The 17,332-nt window shown below is 31.6% G+C and overlaps 1 protein-coding gene across 7 annotated transcripts in view; it reads left to right on the forward strand.

Annotated features, from left to right (window-relative positions):
• The window catches only part of FUT8 (fucosyltransferase 8), a 394,186-nt gene that overhangs the window by 194,682 nt on the left and 182,172 nt on the right, over positions 1-17,332 (forward strand). Inside the window, exon 2 of one of the 7 annotated variants that reach the window (XM_031952738.1) lies at positions 15,732-15,836. The exons of the other annotated variants lie outside the window; for them this stretch is intronic. The gene's annotated coding sequence lies outside the window, so the exon portion shown is untranslated. The remainder of the gene's footprint in view (positions 1-15,731; positions 15,837-17,332) is intronic. 7 annotated transcript variants of the gene reach the window in all.

Here is a 17,332-nt window from a genome sequence, read left to right on the forward strand (position 1 = left end):
TTATTACTTAGTTGGCCAAAAAAATACTATATAGGAAAATACAGGCCTGGCTTTGAAAAGATTAACTACTCAGTTCTTGATAACCCATACTGCTTAATTCTCTAGGGCTTTATAGGGCTTAATTAGCATTAGTAGCTTTATGTCCTTGAATAAAAGACTGTGTTAGAGATAACTATTTCTGATTTCCTAAACTGATTAGCATTTTTTTATTGCCAATCAAAGTAGGAGAAAGAGAAGAACCTGATTTGAATTTGGGCCCTTCATCTCAAATAAGTATTGCTTTAAGCTGAAATGTTTTATAAAGTCATCCCCTCTTTAGTATCCCAGATGAAAATTAGTTGTTGCCTTTCTCCTAAACTACTTTGGTACATTAAGCAGGACAAATGTGCATCATTACAATAGTCATTCTTTTTGGTGTCATGTATAATCTAGTAGCTGCACATATTAATGATTAGGTTAGCACTGCAGGCAAGTCATAGATTGATTATAACAATTCTTTGCATGACTTGGTTGTGATTAAAAAGGAGGTGTAAGATCTGTAACAAGACAATAAAATGTTAAAAAAAAAAATCAGCCATAAACAAAGGTCATTGTCTCTAGATTTCACCTCCTAATTTCTCAAGAAGATTAGAGCAGCTCATTAAAAGAAGGATTAATTATGTCCATGCAGCCTTCTCTGTAACTTTGTGCATTTAGCAGCCATATGTGTAATTGGTTGATTGCCAGATTTATTTTAAAGATGCAAGAGGTAATAATGCCTTCCTTCTTTGTGAAGTGATGATATTGGATTAGATGATCTGTCTGATCCCTTGGATGTGTGTGTGGATTTTTTCCTGTCTTTTTTAATTGTATTTTTTCTCTGTTTGGAAACAAACTATCTTATTATTTAAGAGATTATCTTGAAGTACAGAATTTATATACAAATTTTAGGTTTGAGCACTGCCTGTGAAGAAGACAATATCATTATGAGTCATGATTTCTTAGTTTTCTTCTCCACATAAGAAATTAACCCCCTATAGAAGAAGTAATTTTATGCTGTGTTGTTTTTGAGAGTGTAAATCTTCACCAAAAACTATTATACCTTTGTGACGATGTGTACAGTGCCATGGTGAGCCTGTCCAGTCAACTGCCTGCAAATACATGAAGGGTCTGTGATTATCATAGTGTGAACTCCTTTAACAAGTAGAAATTACAATCTCTAATTTAATAGATCAATCTTAGGGAGTTTTCTGTGACATAAAAATTAAAGGAATTGTTGATACTATGTTGAAAACACCAAAATATATTTCCTTAGAAGTCATATACAGTTGTCCTCCATATTTGCAACCTTGATAAGATAGGGCTGTTTCTTAGCTTCTTTTAAATAACCCACATGAATCAGTTCTCCACTAGAGTATTTAAACAATCTGCTTCATTTGGTTTGTTTAGCCTATATTAACTTTTAGGGGTAATTATACCTACTTTTTAAAAATTTGTCCCAAATCTACATCTCTTTTAAACTTCAAATAGTGCCTAACAATCTTTTTTAAATATTCCTGGATTTAATAACTAAATCTTTGTATATGCTATATCTATATGCTTGTATAATTTCATAGACTCTAACCATAACTTTTCTTTGTCAAAATAAGTGGCTTGACCAGAGTATGTGCTCAAGAAATCTAGTGGAATCTTCAATTGGAAATTATCTACGATAAAGGGAGGAAAAGCAATTTTTTTCCTTCATCAATCACTCTGTATTATGAATGATAACCAGGTTATATTATAGATAATATATATTTTTAAAACTAGCATAGCATAGGCTATAAAAAGACTGTTGCAGTTAATTATTTTAAAAACTTTTAATACGGTGTCCTCAAGATCTTTTCTGTTTAAGCTACATAATTCCATGCAAAGGATGTTGCCTTAGCACACAGGATCTAATAGAGGGCTCTTGACCATGCTTTGAGAATAATTGATCTAGCTATCCTTGAAGACCCCTATCATCATGAAGTCCCAACCTCCTCACATAGCTCAGTTGACCTTTTCCCATAAGTTTAACAGTCCTGATCGTGCAATGGACTTAAAGTTATAAAAAAGCTATAAAACCTATAAAAGTCTGATGTCAACTCTGCCATTCCCTTTGTGATTTTGGGCAAATCATTTGATCTCTGTTGGTCTCATTTTTCTTCTGACAAGTACTATTCAATTAGATGACCTCTCTGCTTCCTTCTAACTCTAAATATCTGATCTTATGATCAGTGATTGACTTCTTTCTCAGAGGGATGAGGAAGAGCTATCAAAATCCTGAGGGAACCAAGCAACCAAGTCTGAGTTATTATAAATACCCAAATTAACTACAAAGATCCTATCAAAGAAGATCCTGTTTGAATTTAGAAAATGTACATTCATACTCATAGACACGTACATTCACATATGTGTATTATCCATATTTGTGTATGTCTGTATACACATACACACATAGAAATTTGTGTCTAATGGTAGCCATTTCAAATTATGGGGTGAACAGAGGAAGGGGAAAATCACCTGGTAACTTTGTTGTATATAAAAAAGAGACCCTGTAGTAAATAGATACATGAAATTGTATTTAAGATGATAGTTCAGCAACTTTTATTTTCATCTTTCCTATCTTTTTTTTCCCGTTTGTAAACAAATCAAAAAGTGAAAGAATGACTTTTGTCATTGTCAGCATAATTGGAAGAATTGACTTGGTAGAGATTTCCACAGGCAGTTTTAAAGCAATTTGAAGTGAATTCAGGCCATTTTATTTTATTTTATTTTTTGAGAAATATGTCTTGCTTTTTTTTTTTTTTTTTGAGTAAGGACAAGTTTTTGAAGATCATTTGTCTGGTCATTTTGCTGCCTTTGAAAAAGAAAGAAACTGTCTTCTTCAGTTATCATCACATCCACACTAATGGATCTTCTGCTCTTATTAACAGCATCCTTAGCTTTAATTGACATGAACCAGTTTTAAAATGGCCTGACTGAATTTCCTAATCACTTTTGTTGTTTTATATGGTCAACACAGCTTTATGTTTTAACCCAAAAGTTGACCAGTTCAGACATACATTGTTGAATATGATCCTGAATCTACAAAATCAAACATTTTTCATTCTCTAGAAGTCAACATTTTTATTTATACTGCATTGTTGTTTTATATGGTCAACACAGCTTTATGTTTTAACCCAAAAGTTGACCAATTCAGACATACATTGTTGAATATGATCCTGAATCTACAAAATCAAACATTTTTCATTCTCTAGAAGTCAACATTTTTATTTATACTGCATTTTAACCATTTGTAGAGCTTTTTCCTTTTAGTCTTTTACCTTCTGGAAATTGTTTGCAGATTGAATACTATGTATAATACAGTAACATTTTATTTTGCTTGACAAATAATTTATCCAAATGAGTTATTGTTCTTCAAATTAATCTATTTGGGAGACTGGTAGAGAGGCAATACAGCATAGTAGAACCTAGTCAGTAAGATTTGGCTTCAAATTATTTCTCTGTTAGATTCCAGGTGCACGAATATGGACAAATTATATAATCAGTGAGTATTTCAAGCAGGTCTCGAAGCCTTTAAATTGCAGAAAAGCTGCTGATCTATATTGGTGAAGGACATTTCCTCACAGGGAGCATCCTGATTAAATTGTTGGTTTGAACAATAATTAAATATTCAAATAGTTTGTCATCACTAAAAACATTTGCGGAAATACCTATTTTCTAATTTCCTTTAGAGAGTTTTTGTTAAATAAGAAAATAAGAATCATTATTTTATTGTCATAGAATGCTTTTCCACAGTCAATTTTCCCTTCCAATCCTCACTTTTTAACAGTGTTTATCCATCTCTATTCCTTTGCATCCAACTAGCAATCATTTTGCTTTGGACTAGGGGCACAAGACGCTTTAGGAGAGGGATAAAAGAGAAAGAGAAACAGAAAGATTGGGGATCTTAGTGAGGAGTCAGGAGGACCTTATTTGGAGTATGCCGCTTAAGTAGATTAACTGACTTAATTTCATGTTTATGCTGTCTATTTTTTTTCATAATATGGATATAATTAGCTTAGCATTGCAGGATGCCTATATGTTCTCTGATTTACTTGGAAAATTGCATTGTTTATATTTCCTGTGAGGGGAAAATTTTTCTTTTGTTCAGTTTATACTAATAATCGAAGCAGCCTTGTCGTAGTAGATTGACAACTAGCCATGGAGTCCAGAAGTCCTGGATTCAAATACATTCTTTTTCATATACTAGCTGTATATTTTGAGGCATATCACTATCAGTAATCAGAAATCAGGTTCAGGCCCTGCTTGTCAGCAAAACTCACAGATTTAACAGATCTAAATTAAAATGTAATGGGGAAATGTTTAATAAATAAATAAAAAGATCCAGCACAGATCATAGTAATTTGTAGTTTTCTAAGTCAGTTGTAGGTTTCAGGGATCTCTTTTTAAGTATGACACCACTGCTCTACACAGCTCTAAAAGACTATAACTTACAGAACAGGTGCTAATTTCCATTTATTAGGCAATTCTGTATATATAGGTTACAGATCTGGTTTAAAAAAATGCTGCCCTTCAAGATATTAAGAGTTTGGTAGATTGATATCTACATATTCTATATATGTTACAGTTCTTTTAAATTAAATTTATTTTCATTTTGTGTTTTCTTTTATTGTTATTGTTGTAGCACATAGCAATATGGATGTTTTGTGTAGCTTTATGTTTTTATACTGCTACTATATCTTTTCCTTTACTCCTAACTGGGATTAATTTTGCTTTGAAGCTGTTAATTAACTCAATTTTGTTGCCAAAGCTTCTAGTGTTTTCCCATTGTAACCAATGAATAACTCTTAATTTTAAATATATAATTTTTATAATATAGTATAAAAGAAGAACCTATGCATGCCTGTGATTTTTAATAGTTTTTTTTTTTTAATGTAGGTGCATATTACAAAAGGCTTTCCCCCCTTTTTTCTCTATCTGTTCAGTCATGTTTGCTTTTCCTTCCCTCTTTCCCTTCCTCCCTTTCTCTCTCCCTCCCTCCCTCCCTTCCTTTGTGCCTTCTTCCTTCCATCCATTGGTTATTTGATTGTAATGTTAAATCATCCTTGCATCTGTAATATAAATCCTAATGGTCATATTGTATTATTTTCTAGATACAGTTCTGTAGTGTCTCAGAGAGAATTTTATTTAATATTTTTGCATCAATAATTGTTAACAAAATTGATTTCTGCTTATTTTCCTCTACTGTTGTCTCTCCCTTGTGCCATAATATAACAATATTTATGGTTTTGATTTGGTAGAATATTGTATGTATTTTGGAAAATAATTTTATATAAGTAGTCATTTTTCTTTAAATGTTGGATAATAATGTATTTGTGAAATATGTATGGTTCATATATTTTTATATTCCTCATCTCATTCCCCAGCAACTCATTTATAATTTGTTAGATTTCTTGTTCCCAAAATTGGGCTTTTGAAGCTTTCTGATTCTTTTTTTTCTCTTTAATTTGGACATTTTATATTTCTATAGCTACTCATAATTTTCCTTTGAATTTTCAGTTTTTCTTGCATTTAATTTTAACTAGTATTCTCTGATCATACCCTCCTACTTCTTTGCTTTTGTTTTCTTTGCTGAATACTATCTAATTTGTTATTTCCCAAGTCTCTGGCTTGGATTCCCTTCTTTTTTTGTCTGAATACTCTTGCTCTTAATGACCATATCTATTCCCATGTGTTTAATTGTTATCTCTCTGTAAAGATGATTCCTTCATCTTTATATCCATTTCTTTTTCTCCCATGAACTTCATTCATCCATCATTAGATAGCTATCTAGGTATATTTCCAAAATATACCTACTGAATTTTGGCCATTAGGCTTATTCTTATCTATATCCCACCATAACTTTGGTCTTGTCCCTATTCTCCTGCCTTTCTGCCTTATATTTGTATCCACCGTGCTTAATTCTTAGTGGAATAACTAGGTTGTTAAGTGGGTAAAGCATAGAAGTCAGAAAGAATGAGTTTAAATATGCCATTAGACACTTAGTAGTTGTGTTGCCCTGGACTAATCATGTATCCTTCCTTTGCCTCGGTTACCTTATCTGTAAAATGGAAATAATAATAGCAGCTAATTCCCACAGTTATTGTGAATATCCAATAAAATAATATTTGTAACATTCTTAGTACAGGACAGCACATAGTAGGATAAATTGTAAGCTATTATCTTATTATTCTTTTCACAGTACCTGGTATATGGTAACAACTTAATAAATGTATTATCATTCATTCATTCTCACTTAAATATCTTAGTCTCAGCATATCCAAGTAGAATCCCTCTTCCTCTCCACCTCAACCCATTCTTTAGAACTTACCTATTTACACAGGCACCATTATTTCATATTCACCACTTTAGTTTAGACCCTTATTATATGTCATTTGAAATATTGAAATGACTTACTAATTGGTCACTCTGTGTCATCTCCCCACTTCAGTACATTCTCCATATATAGTTGTCATTAAGGACAGATCCAACTATGTCATTCCCAACTTGATTAATTTCAGTGGCTCCCTATTGCCTCAAAGATAAATCATAAATTTTTCTGTCTCTATTAAAAAAAAATCTTCACCTATCGACCCCAGCTTCATTATATAAGGATTCTGAATTACTTCTTATTTATTTATTTGCTCAAGTATTTAACCTCTTTTCTGACTCTTTCCTGCACATGTCTCCTACAGAAGCCAAAAGTATAATCCCCTTTTAAACTAAAAAAAACAAAAACAAAAATAGGATTTGTGAGAAATGGACTGGCTGCCATTTCCCCCAAGTGCAATACTGTATAAGGTATTAAGAATGAAGGTTAACAATGAGACAACCACATTCTTGAACATGTTCCTTCCTCTACTTGAAGAAACTACAGTACCTCCAGATTATATATATAGGATGTAGAATGCATATTAAAGAGGCATTTCTTGGATTGTCTGTTCTGTCTTTTCCCCTAAACTTAAAATGCATCTACTTTATAGGTATTTTCTGTGTGCCTTTTTCGTTGTAGATATGTTATTTGCCTATTAGAATCTATGTTCCTAAAATAGTGATTGTTTTTAACTTTTTCTTTGCATTCTTTGTCTTAGCTTGTTTATTGATTGAAGCACATCATCATTACAATTGCTATGATAGTATTAGGATTTACAAAAGAATCAGAGATGTGTAATCTCATTTTAGCCACTAATTTATATATATATATATATATATATATAATTTGATTTTATGTACTTTTTCTTGAACAAAGAGCTGATATATTTTTAAGTTGTGATGAAGTGAGAGGTATAAATAAATCATAATAGGGTTAAATCATAGGAGACTATGCTTACCACTTAATGTATTTTAATTTTTTTGTTGTTTAAATGAAAAAATTGATAAGGAAAAGATCCAAATTTTTTATAAAAATTAAAAGGGTCTATAAGAAAAATGTAAAAGCATGTTCAATTTATTTTAAGATATGGATTTTTTCTTTTATATAATTAGGAAGCTAATTTTATATTCCTCTTAAAATGTTCTCATCAGGAGCACCGGAAGTTTTTTTAATCATTTCCAGGTTAATATAGGCATAGAACATTTTGCCAAACAATAACCAAGTGATTCAATGTGAAATAGTAAAGAAATTTAGGTGGGAGTGATAACAATATTCATAAATGGGTTAGAATTCAGCTTAAAAACTCGAGTGAAAAGATTCCATAAAAATTAAATAGCAAATGATTAGAGTATAAAGACTGTGGATTCACATAATATACACTTTGGTTGAATGCTATATTCTGTTTATTATTAATAAATATTCAGTTAGTACTTTTTGTTGCATTCTTCACTAATCAAAGCCACATATCCATAGAAAGAATCTGAAAGGTTCAGATATTATCAGGGACTTACAGTTCAGGAAATTAAAATTTTAAATTTAATTTTAATCTAATTAATTTTTAATTAATGAATTTTACAATCATAGGTACAGAGTTTTTCTTTTATAAAGAACAGGAAAGAAAACTGTTTAGGGGCCTGGATTTCTGCTTATCTTGTCTTATAAAAAGGAATGTATACCTCCCCCATTTGCCATATAGATATGCATGCATATGTGTATATGTATATATATGAAGGTAAACATATGTGAGTATGTGCATACATACTATATATTTGTTTTATAAGGTAGTAACACAATTGCTATATATGTCCTCTTACATTCCTTTTTCTTACATACATTTTTTTTGTTGTTGTTGTTAAGGCAATTGGGGTTAAGTAACTTGCCCAGGATCACACAGTTAGAAAGTGTTAGGTGTCTGAGGCCAGATTTGAACACAGGTCCTCCTGACTTTAGGGCTGGTGCTCTATTTACTGAGTCACCTAGCTGCCCTTTATACATTTAAAACAATATTTTAGTATTGCTAATTTTATGCCCCTACATATCTTTCACTACCTAATAATCCAATCTCATCCCCTCATTCTTGACTAGAAACTCTCCCTTGTAACAAATATGTATAAAGTATGCAAAATATAATAAATTATCCATTTCTGAGAATTTATGTGTGATTCAGGAAGGAAATTTTAAAGAATAGTGAAGAGTCAAGCTCTAAAACTTCTAAAAGTTGTAGACATTTGGAATGTCTCTTTCTGATTTTGTTACTATTATAGAGAAATCTATATAATCTGTGGATTTATTTTGGTTATTTGGTTTCATACTGGTTATCATACTGAAATTATTAATGAAATTACCTAGGCTTGATTGATGATATTTGCCCTGATTCTCAGGGGTTTTCTATTATCTGATTTGCAAATAGGGATAGTTTTTTTTTTTTTCCTTTCTGCTAATTTTCTTTATGCCTGTGGTTTTGTTTTATTAGTGCTATAACTATTGTTTTAGAACTATGCCAAATAAAAGGAAAGTGGGTATTTTTGCTTTATCCCAGTTCTGTTTTAAAAGCTTCTAATGTTTACTTATTGCAATTGATTGGTTACTTTTTGTTTTATATAACCCACTACTTGTGCAAAGAAGGAAAGTAGTCACATTTTCTTATCTTTGTAGTCTTGATATCTTTATATCACACCTGTCCTCTAATTTGTCTTTGATCTGACTGTCAAAGTGATTGTCCTAAAACTCAGGTCGGTCATATGTCTTCTCAGTAAACTCCAATGGTTTTCTGTTATCTGTAAGAGAAAATATTATAAAGGGCTGAAACTATGAAAAGGTCTACTTGAATCAGACAACCGCGCACTTAAGGCTAATCACCTATTTGAAAATGACTCTATTGGCAATATGTTTGGATAAATGGCCCTTCTTACTGTTTGCTGCTGGCTCAATGTTTGATGTTAAGATAATCGTAGGCAAGGATTAGAGGGTGGGGTGAGACAGCCAGAGTCACTTGGCAGTAGGAAGAGGAGAAGAAAAGTTGAGATTCTGGACTCTAGAATCCAGAAGAGATCTTTTGCAAAACTCCTGACATTTTGCCTGCTTCTATCATTCCTTCTCCTTAAAGACTAAGGACTTTTATTTATCCTGACTCTGGCTGATCCTGAAATCTCTAGGAGCTAGCTTGGACTTAACAAAATATAAATTTCTTAGTTTTTCAGGATATGACCACTTTTTTTTTTTCTTTCTAATTTTTTTTCAACTAGAATCACATCTGTGCATTCTTTGATTATAGCCCTACTATACCACTAGCTGTTCTTTGGACCCATTACTCTATCTCTCAGGCTACCTGCTTTTGTACAAACTATTTGCTGTTCCTAAGGATGCATTCTCTTCTAAATCCCACTTTTTAGTTTTCCTGAATAATTTCAAGACTCAACTTAAATCCTACTTCCTGAAGCAGCTTTTTCCTGGCAATAACTCCTAGTGCCTAATCCCTTTTGAGATTTACCTCCTGTCAATTTTGTGTATGTTTATATGTTGTCCCCTCCATTTCAGGAGGGCAAGCACTACCTTTACTTTTTTTGATATTCTTAGTACTACTTAGACCCTGATATAATGATGTCATTTTGGACTTCTTTCAGCACAAATCATAACAGTCAACTTACTTGGAAACAAAGCCTATTAAGGCTTAATAAATGCTTGTTGATTTCTTGATTGATTAATAGAAAGAAAAATAGTAAAGGTCCTGGAAATAAGATAATAAAATATTATCCTCCACTCACAGTGCACAGGTGTGATACTTTCAAAACAGAATATTGTACTCATTTGCAATTGTAGTCTTTAAATTGAACATTTTAATCTTAAGGGAGAGTTCACTATTTAGAATGAAAAGGGAACAGCTGCGATATAAAGAAGCATTTTAAAAAAGTAAATATATGTATGTACACACATATTTTATGTTTGATTCTATGTAGAATACAGGTACATTTGATCACATATAATGTAGGAATTCTATTTTTGGTCATGCAAATTTTATGTATATGAGTGTGTGTATATATATATATATATATATATATATATATATATATATATATATATATATGTGTGTGTGTGTGTGTGTGTGTGTGTGTCTAGAAAGTTTTTTAAAAAGTCAATGATATTACTAAAAGTGTAGTTTTTATAGCCTCATTCTAGATCCAATTAACCTAAATCATTGAAATTTGATAAGTATTATTTTTAATTAAAAGAGTATTGGTCTTTCCCTTTGTGTCAGAACTACAGAGAATGAGAACATGAGTTGCTGTTGTGGCTTGCTTTTCACATTAAACCAAAAAAAAAAAAAATTTCCATTTTTTAAAAGCACTAATTACTGATTGTATAGCTATGAAAGACTGCCAGTTTGAAACTAAGTAGAATTTTTGTGTATTGTTTATCAAAGAACTCAGAAGAACAATTTATTTATCTACCCTCTTTTCTCTCTTTTATTTGTTTCAACCTAAACCAATTTTTTTGGGTGACTGATACATAATTATGACTTTCTTTGTCCTTTAAAGTATTTTTCGGTTCAAACAAGATCATTGGGATTAGAAAATATATTTATCTCATAACAATGTAAATGTAGTTTGTGTAATGACCTTACAAATTGATGATATGGAATGTAAAGCCTTTGTTAGGAAAAGTGGGGTTTAATTCTAGTCTCATTCAGTTTTGGACTTTGGGTTTATATATAAATGTACAAAAAGATGAATATATGAGCATACATATCTAAATTGAAATGTTATAACTTTGATGAATTGTGAATTAACTATAGATCTGCTATAATATCATTTTTATTCATTCCCTCTGTGAATATACATATTGTGATGAACAATATGCACACTTTATTAATCATTGCTTTGACAACAGATCATATTTAGATAGAGTTTTCTGTCTCTATAATATATATGATTTTACTTCTGAGGCTCTTAATTCATCTCTGGTAGCCTATTGTTCTAGAGAAAGACTAATCCTTTTTCTCTTACAAGATCCGTTATTTCAATAACATTGAAATCGTACCTCTTACCCCTCTCAAACTCAACATATCTAAAACAGACCTCATTTTCTTACCCTTACCTTTTCCTGCTCCTAACCCGCCTCCATGCTCCCCAGACCACCTGTCTTCTGGACTTCCTAATTTCTGTTGAGGAATTAACTCTTCTTCAGGTCACCTCGTCATTCCTCTTACCCAATCTTGTTTCTATTTTTACAACCTCTCATTCATTTTATTCTGTCTACTCACATAGCTGCTACCTTAACTTTGACCCATTTTTTTTATCCATCTTGCACTATTATAATATCCTAATTCATTTGGTATTCCCATTTCAAGTTTTTCCCTTCTAATTTTGAGCTAGTCTGGGCTAACTAGTGTATACAGTTAAGTCATAGCAACTTCAAGTTAAATCTTAGTAGCTTACAACACCTTTGTATAGATGCATCTTACACACAGACACACACAGAAACACACACACACACACACCAGAGTTAAATGAAAGGAAGAATAATAATAAATATGTTTTTTTTATACATTTTTGTGTTTGTGTGTGTGTGTATCTATATCTATGTCTATATCTTCCACCCACATACCACATCCCTTGACAGCCAATGAGAGAGAGGGGAAGGAATAGAAAAGATGTGGAAATGATTAACAATAGAGAATAAGACAAGGGGCACAAAACCTGGGTTGGAGTCCTTGCTAGATTTTTTTTTCCTAGTTCTGTAATTTTGGGGAAGTCCAAGAACTAAACCTAATCGTAACCCTAACCTTGACTGACTCTCAGTTTTCCTCATCTGCCATTTATGGTGCTGACTTTTTTCAGGTATAATTTGCTAAATGTTGATATTTTTGAAAACTATGTAAATCAGATTTGTTCAAAGCAAGTTCAGTAAGTCACTTTTTGGGGGTGGGATGGAGAGGAAATGAGGCAAGCAGGATTAAATGACTTGCCAAGAGACACACAGCTAGTTATTGTCAGGTGCTTGGAAACAGGATTGAGCTCAGATTCTCTTGATTCCAATGCCAATGCTTTATCCATTGCACTACTTAACTGTCCCATTAAATTACTTAAAAAAAATACTTATGTGCAATCTGCTGTTCTGGACATGTGACTGGACAAAATAATCCCTTCCCTTGCAGAATTTTGCCCTATTGCCACATATTGTAATTATAAAAGGGGGAAAAGGAGGGGAGCAAACATTAAGTTCTTGCTATGTTCTAGACACTGTGCTAATCACTGTTTAGATATCTCATTCAGTTTTAAATTTCAGTTAATTTTTTTTCTTGGCCATGAATTCTAATATAGGTGATGTTCTTTCTCATGAAGTTAATGATTCATTAAGTAATATGTTTGTTAAAATAAATCTAGATGAATTGTGTTTTATGTAATCTTTGATTCTTCTTAATTTATTCAACTTTGTTTTTTCTAGAATCTAATCTGACATACCAAGGATTTAATAAGTATCTATATTATGTAAGACCCCTGCCTAGCACTAGGGATAAAAAGATATAAATGCAATATAGTCCTTGCTTTTGATGAGTTTGCATTCTAATAGGGGAATATAAAGTGAAGAGATAAGTACATTCATATGTATTCATAATAATTTGAGGTAGGAGGAAAAAACCAAAAACTAGTAAGGTTTCTTATAAGAAAGGAAAGGTTTCCAGAGAGATTATGAATGAGTGAATCCTTGACAAAATTTGGAGATTCTTAGAAATGTGAAAAGAAAGGATCATAATTCATAGAAAAGAGAAAAGGACCCAGTTTGAGGCAGCCCCTTTTGTAGTGGAAAGAAACTGGAAAATGGATGGATATCCATCAATTGGGCAATGGCTGAATAAGTTATGGTATATGAATATAATGTATTCTATAAGAAACGATCAGCAGGATGATTTCAAAGATGCCTGGAGAGACTTACATGAACTGATGTTAAATGAAGTGAACAGAACCAGGAGATCATCTTACATAGCAACAGCAAGATTATACGATGATCAATTCTGATGGACATGACTCTTTTTATCAATGAGGTGATTCTGGCCAGTTCCAATGGTCTTGTAATAAAGAAAGCCATCTGCACCCAAGAGAGAAGACTGTGGGAACTGATTGTGGGTCACAACATAGTATTTTCACTTTTTTTTGGTTGTTATTTGCTTGCTTTTTGTCTTTTTTTTCATCCTCCCCTTTTTGATTTATATTTCTTGTGCAGCAAGATAATTATGGAAATATGTATGGAAGAAAGGTACATATTTAATATATATTAGGTTGCTTTCTATCTAGGAGAGGGAGTGGGGGTTAGGAAAGGAGAAAAAAATTTGGAACACAAGGTTTTGCAAAGATGAACGTTGAAAACTGCATGTTTTTTGAAAATAAAAAGCTTTAAAAATAAAAAAAAAAGAAAGGATCATATTCTAGGAATGAGTAACACTATAAACTTATTTAGAGATTTCTAAAATTCTTTATTTGAATCCCTAATGCCTGATACATAGTATCTATTTCATAAATAAATCACTGATTATTGTTAATTGATGGGTGGAGGTATTAAATTTTGGAGAACAGCATATCACCCACTCTGAATATAAACAGAGACAGAAAGGCAGAAGAGGTAGCATGAAGGAAGAAAGTTCTCAAATACCAAGCAGAGGAGCTCATATTTTATTGTAGAGGCAATGGGGAATCACTGAGGATCCTTGAGCAGCAGAGTGATAGGAATGGCTGGTATCATTGCTGTGTAGTAAAACGTTTTTAAAAATTGGTTTACCGAATTGTTATCATGTTGACTTTCAACAAATATTTATTGAATATCTACTTTTCTCCTATGACAGGCACTCAGGAAGATATAAAAATGAAAGAAGCATAATTCTATTTCCTTAGCTTCTCCCATCTCAAGTGAATATCATTATCTAAGCAGCTAATCAGTACAGAAGATACACTGGAATTAGGAATACAGAGAAGTGGTAGTTTTCCTTTGCATTTCAGTTACTGAAGATTTGTAAACAGGGCAGTTTCATATAGAATTGCTCCTATTACATCTGTGCTCTTTTTGTCACACCACTTGAGAATTAATTTTGAAATAAGACTGGCCTTAGTGGGTGTAAGGCTTCAAAATAGATTATTATGGGGATTTTCTTCTTATTTCTGCTCATTTTTCTGTTCTTCTTTCCTCTGCCACGCCAAAAACTTCATTCCTTGAATTCAATTTGAAAGTAAATGCAAATTTAGAAAATGTAATATTATGACTAGTTCCATATGTCCTTTTATTGAAAACGAAAGAAGGAAGTTGCAAGTAAATGAAAATTTGACTCAACTTTTCTTTGAAGAAACAAATAAATGAGTTTCTTAAGGATGGTCTTATTATGCATCCAAAGGCAAGAAGATCTATTATGGGAACATTTGGGCATGTTGTAATACAAGATTTATAAGCATTTGAAAAAAGATGAATGTAAAAATAATTATAGATTCTTGCCAAGATTTCTTGTAGGAAATGAAGAGGCCCTCTAAATCAATACATAATTTGCTAATTCCATGCAAAAGTAGAAAGGTGGAGGAAAAAATATTAGAACCTTTGGATTAGTAAAAAGGAATGAGATATAGGCCAAAGACTTGTAGCCTCACACCTGTATACTTTTCACAAAAGAATTGACAGACTTTGAATATAGTGAGTATCATGTTTTTAAAAATGAAAACTCGTACCCAGGCTCTGGCATCAGAGAGATGTATTTATATCTAGTCTTGGTAACTTTGATGATGTTGGGAAAAGTTCTGTTCCCCCATGTATCTAATGAAGATGTGGAACTTTAATGTCTCCCCAATTTTCAACCTATTATCCTGTTTGATGACAGTGGAAACCCAAATGATTTTTAAGAGTCTTTTAGATTCTTTTAGATTTTAGATTTTTTTTTTCCTCAATGCTATTATTTTAGGTCACTAACAATCTTTGATATCCATAAAACTATTCTTCTTTTAAGTTCCAATTTGCAATAAAAGTAAAAAGGCAAATTTAATTTATGAAAAAAACAAAACAATGAAAATTCACTCCATTTTAACCAGCAGGATTTAAATTATTGCTGCTGTATCATTCTTAATTAGTTGTCCGTAATATCAACTAATAAAATGAAGGGAAGTATTTCAAGATTAAATGAAGGTTAATGAAACCTTGCCAATAAATCTATTTAAACAAAGTTAACTTGCAGCAATATAAGGATAAAAATTAAAGTAGAACAATAAACAGAAATAGGAGAACAAGAGGAAAGATCTATAAAGTTCATTTAGTTTTTATAATTTTTTTTTTACTTTCACAGATTCTAAGATGTCATCTCTTGATAGGGTGGAAAAAGTAACTAGTGCTATTGGAGATGTGGATGGATCCAACCTTTCTAGAAAGGAATTCAGAAGATTGCCAAACTGTAAATACCCTTAATGCTCTGACCCAATTATATTACTTTTATTCTTCCTTATATCTCAGAGAAAATTTTTTAAAAAGGCATAGATATATACGAAAATATTTGTAGCAGCTTTTGTTAAGGTACCTAAAATAGGTAATGAAGGATTTGTCCCTATATTTTGGGTATGACTAAAGAAATTGTGTTATGTATTTATGAAAGAATATTATTCCATAAAAATTATGAAATGGACAATTTCAGAGCAAATTGGAAAGATACCTATGAACTTATATAAAGTAAAGTGAGCAGAACTAGGAGAGCAATTTATGTAATGATAATCTTAGAGAAAAACCACTTTTGAAAGACTTCAGAACTCTGATCGGCACAATGGCCACATGAACTCAAAAGATTGAAGAAGAAATATGCCCCTCAATTCCTGATATAGAGATGGTTAACTTAAAATACTGTATGACACATACATTTTAAAACAATTTAAAAAAAATTAAAAAAACATTAAAAAATATAAAATATGTTAATGGGGCAGTCTGTTTTTGTCAGACTGTGGAAATAGGTATTTTCATTTTTAAAATTTCTTTATTTGGCAGATATAGAAGGAATAATATGATTTAGACTGCTTGTTAATTGAAAAGTAAAAAAAAAACATTTAAACATTTAAAAATGTTTAAAATAACTGGGTTAAATCAAATGTACTTAATAGAGACTGAGCTATGCTGGACGTTATGCATCTATAAGATAATTGAGAAATCAAATTATGAAGTACTTGAAGACAGTATGGAAAAGACATTTCTGAACCTATTAATAAAAAAGAAAAAGCATCTACATATAACTAAATCATTTAGTGGGCTTTGTAATTAGCATGATGGCAAAGTAGTTTCTCTCTGTGTTTGTTTTTGTTTTTATTTTTGCCTTTCTTTACAGTCCAAAAACCTTATGTAAAGGAATTATACATCTGATATAATCTAAATAAAGCTAAATCTACAAGATAAGAAGATAGATACATTGTATAAGATTAAGTACCTTACAATTGAGTGTTACATTGCTATTAAGTGATACCTGAAGAAAACAATTATTAGACACTCAGAAAGTAGAAGATAGTGAATTCCTGGAAGGGCATGGACAAGAATCACAGAGGATAGGACATCATGAACTAGTTCCAATCTGATTCATTGAAGATTACATCCTAATTGAATAACTCACAGAACCCTTGGGATATTTGAACATTTTTATTCTGGGTAAATAATATAACTGAAAATACAGGAAGCCATTCATTTGAATAAAATGATTTTGATATTCCCACATGAAGAGACCTTATCTTCTAATTTGACAGACTCTTGCAAGACTTCACCATTAAATGTAATTATGCTTTGCGTTTGTGCCTGAGATATTTTAGTCTCATGAGTGGCCACTTAAAATGCCAACTAAAGTAATGAACATCTGTGAATCTTTGAGTAGAATTCCTATTTTTAACCGGTTCAGCTCATATTTAGCAATATATTTTT

The sequence above is a fragment of the Sarcophilus harrisii genome, chromosome 2 (assembly GCF_902635505.1).
Source record: "Sarcophilus harrisii chromosome 2, mSarHar1.11, whole genome shotgun sequence".
Taxonomy (NCBI): domain Eukaryota; kingdom Metazoa; phylum Chordata; class Mammalia; order Dasyuromorphia; family Dasyuridae; genus Sarcophilus; species Sarcophilus harrisii.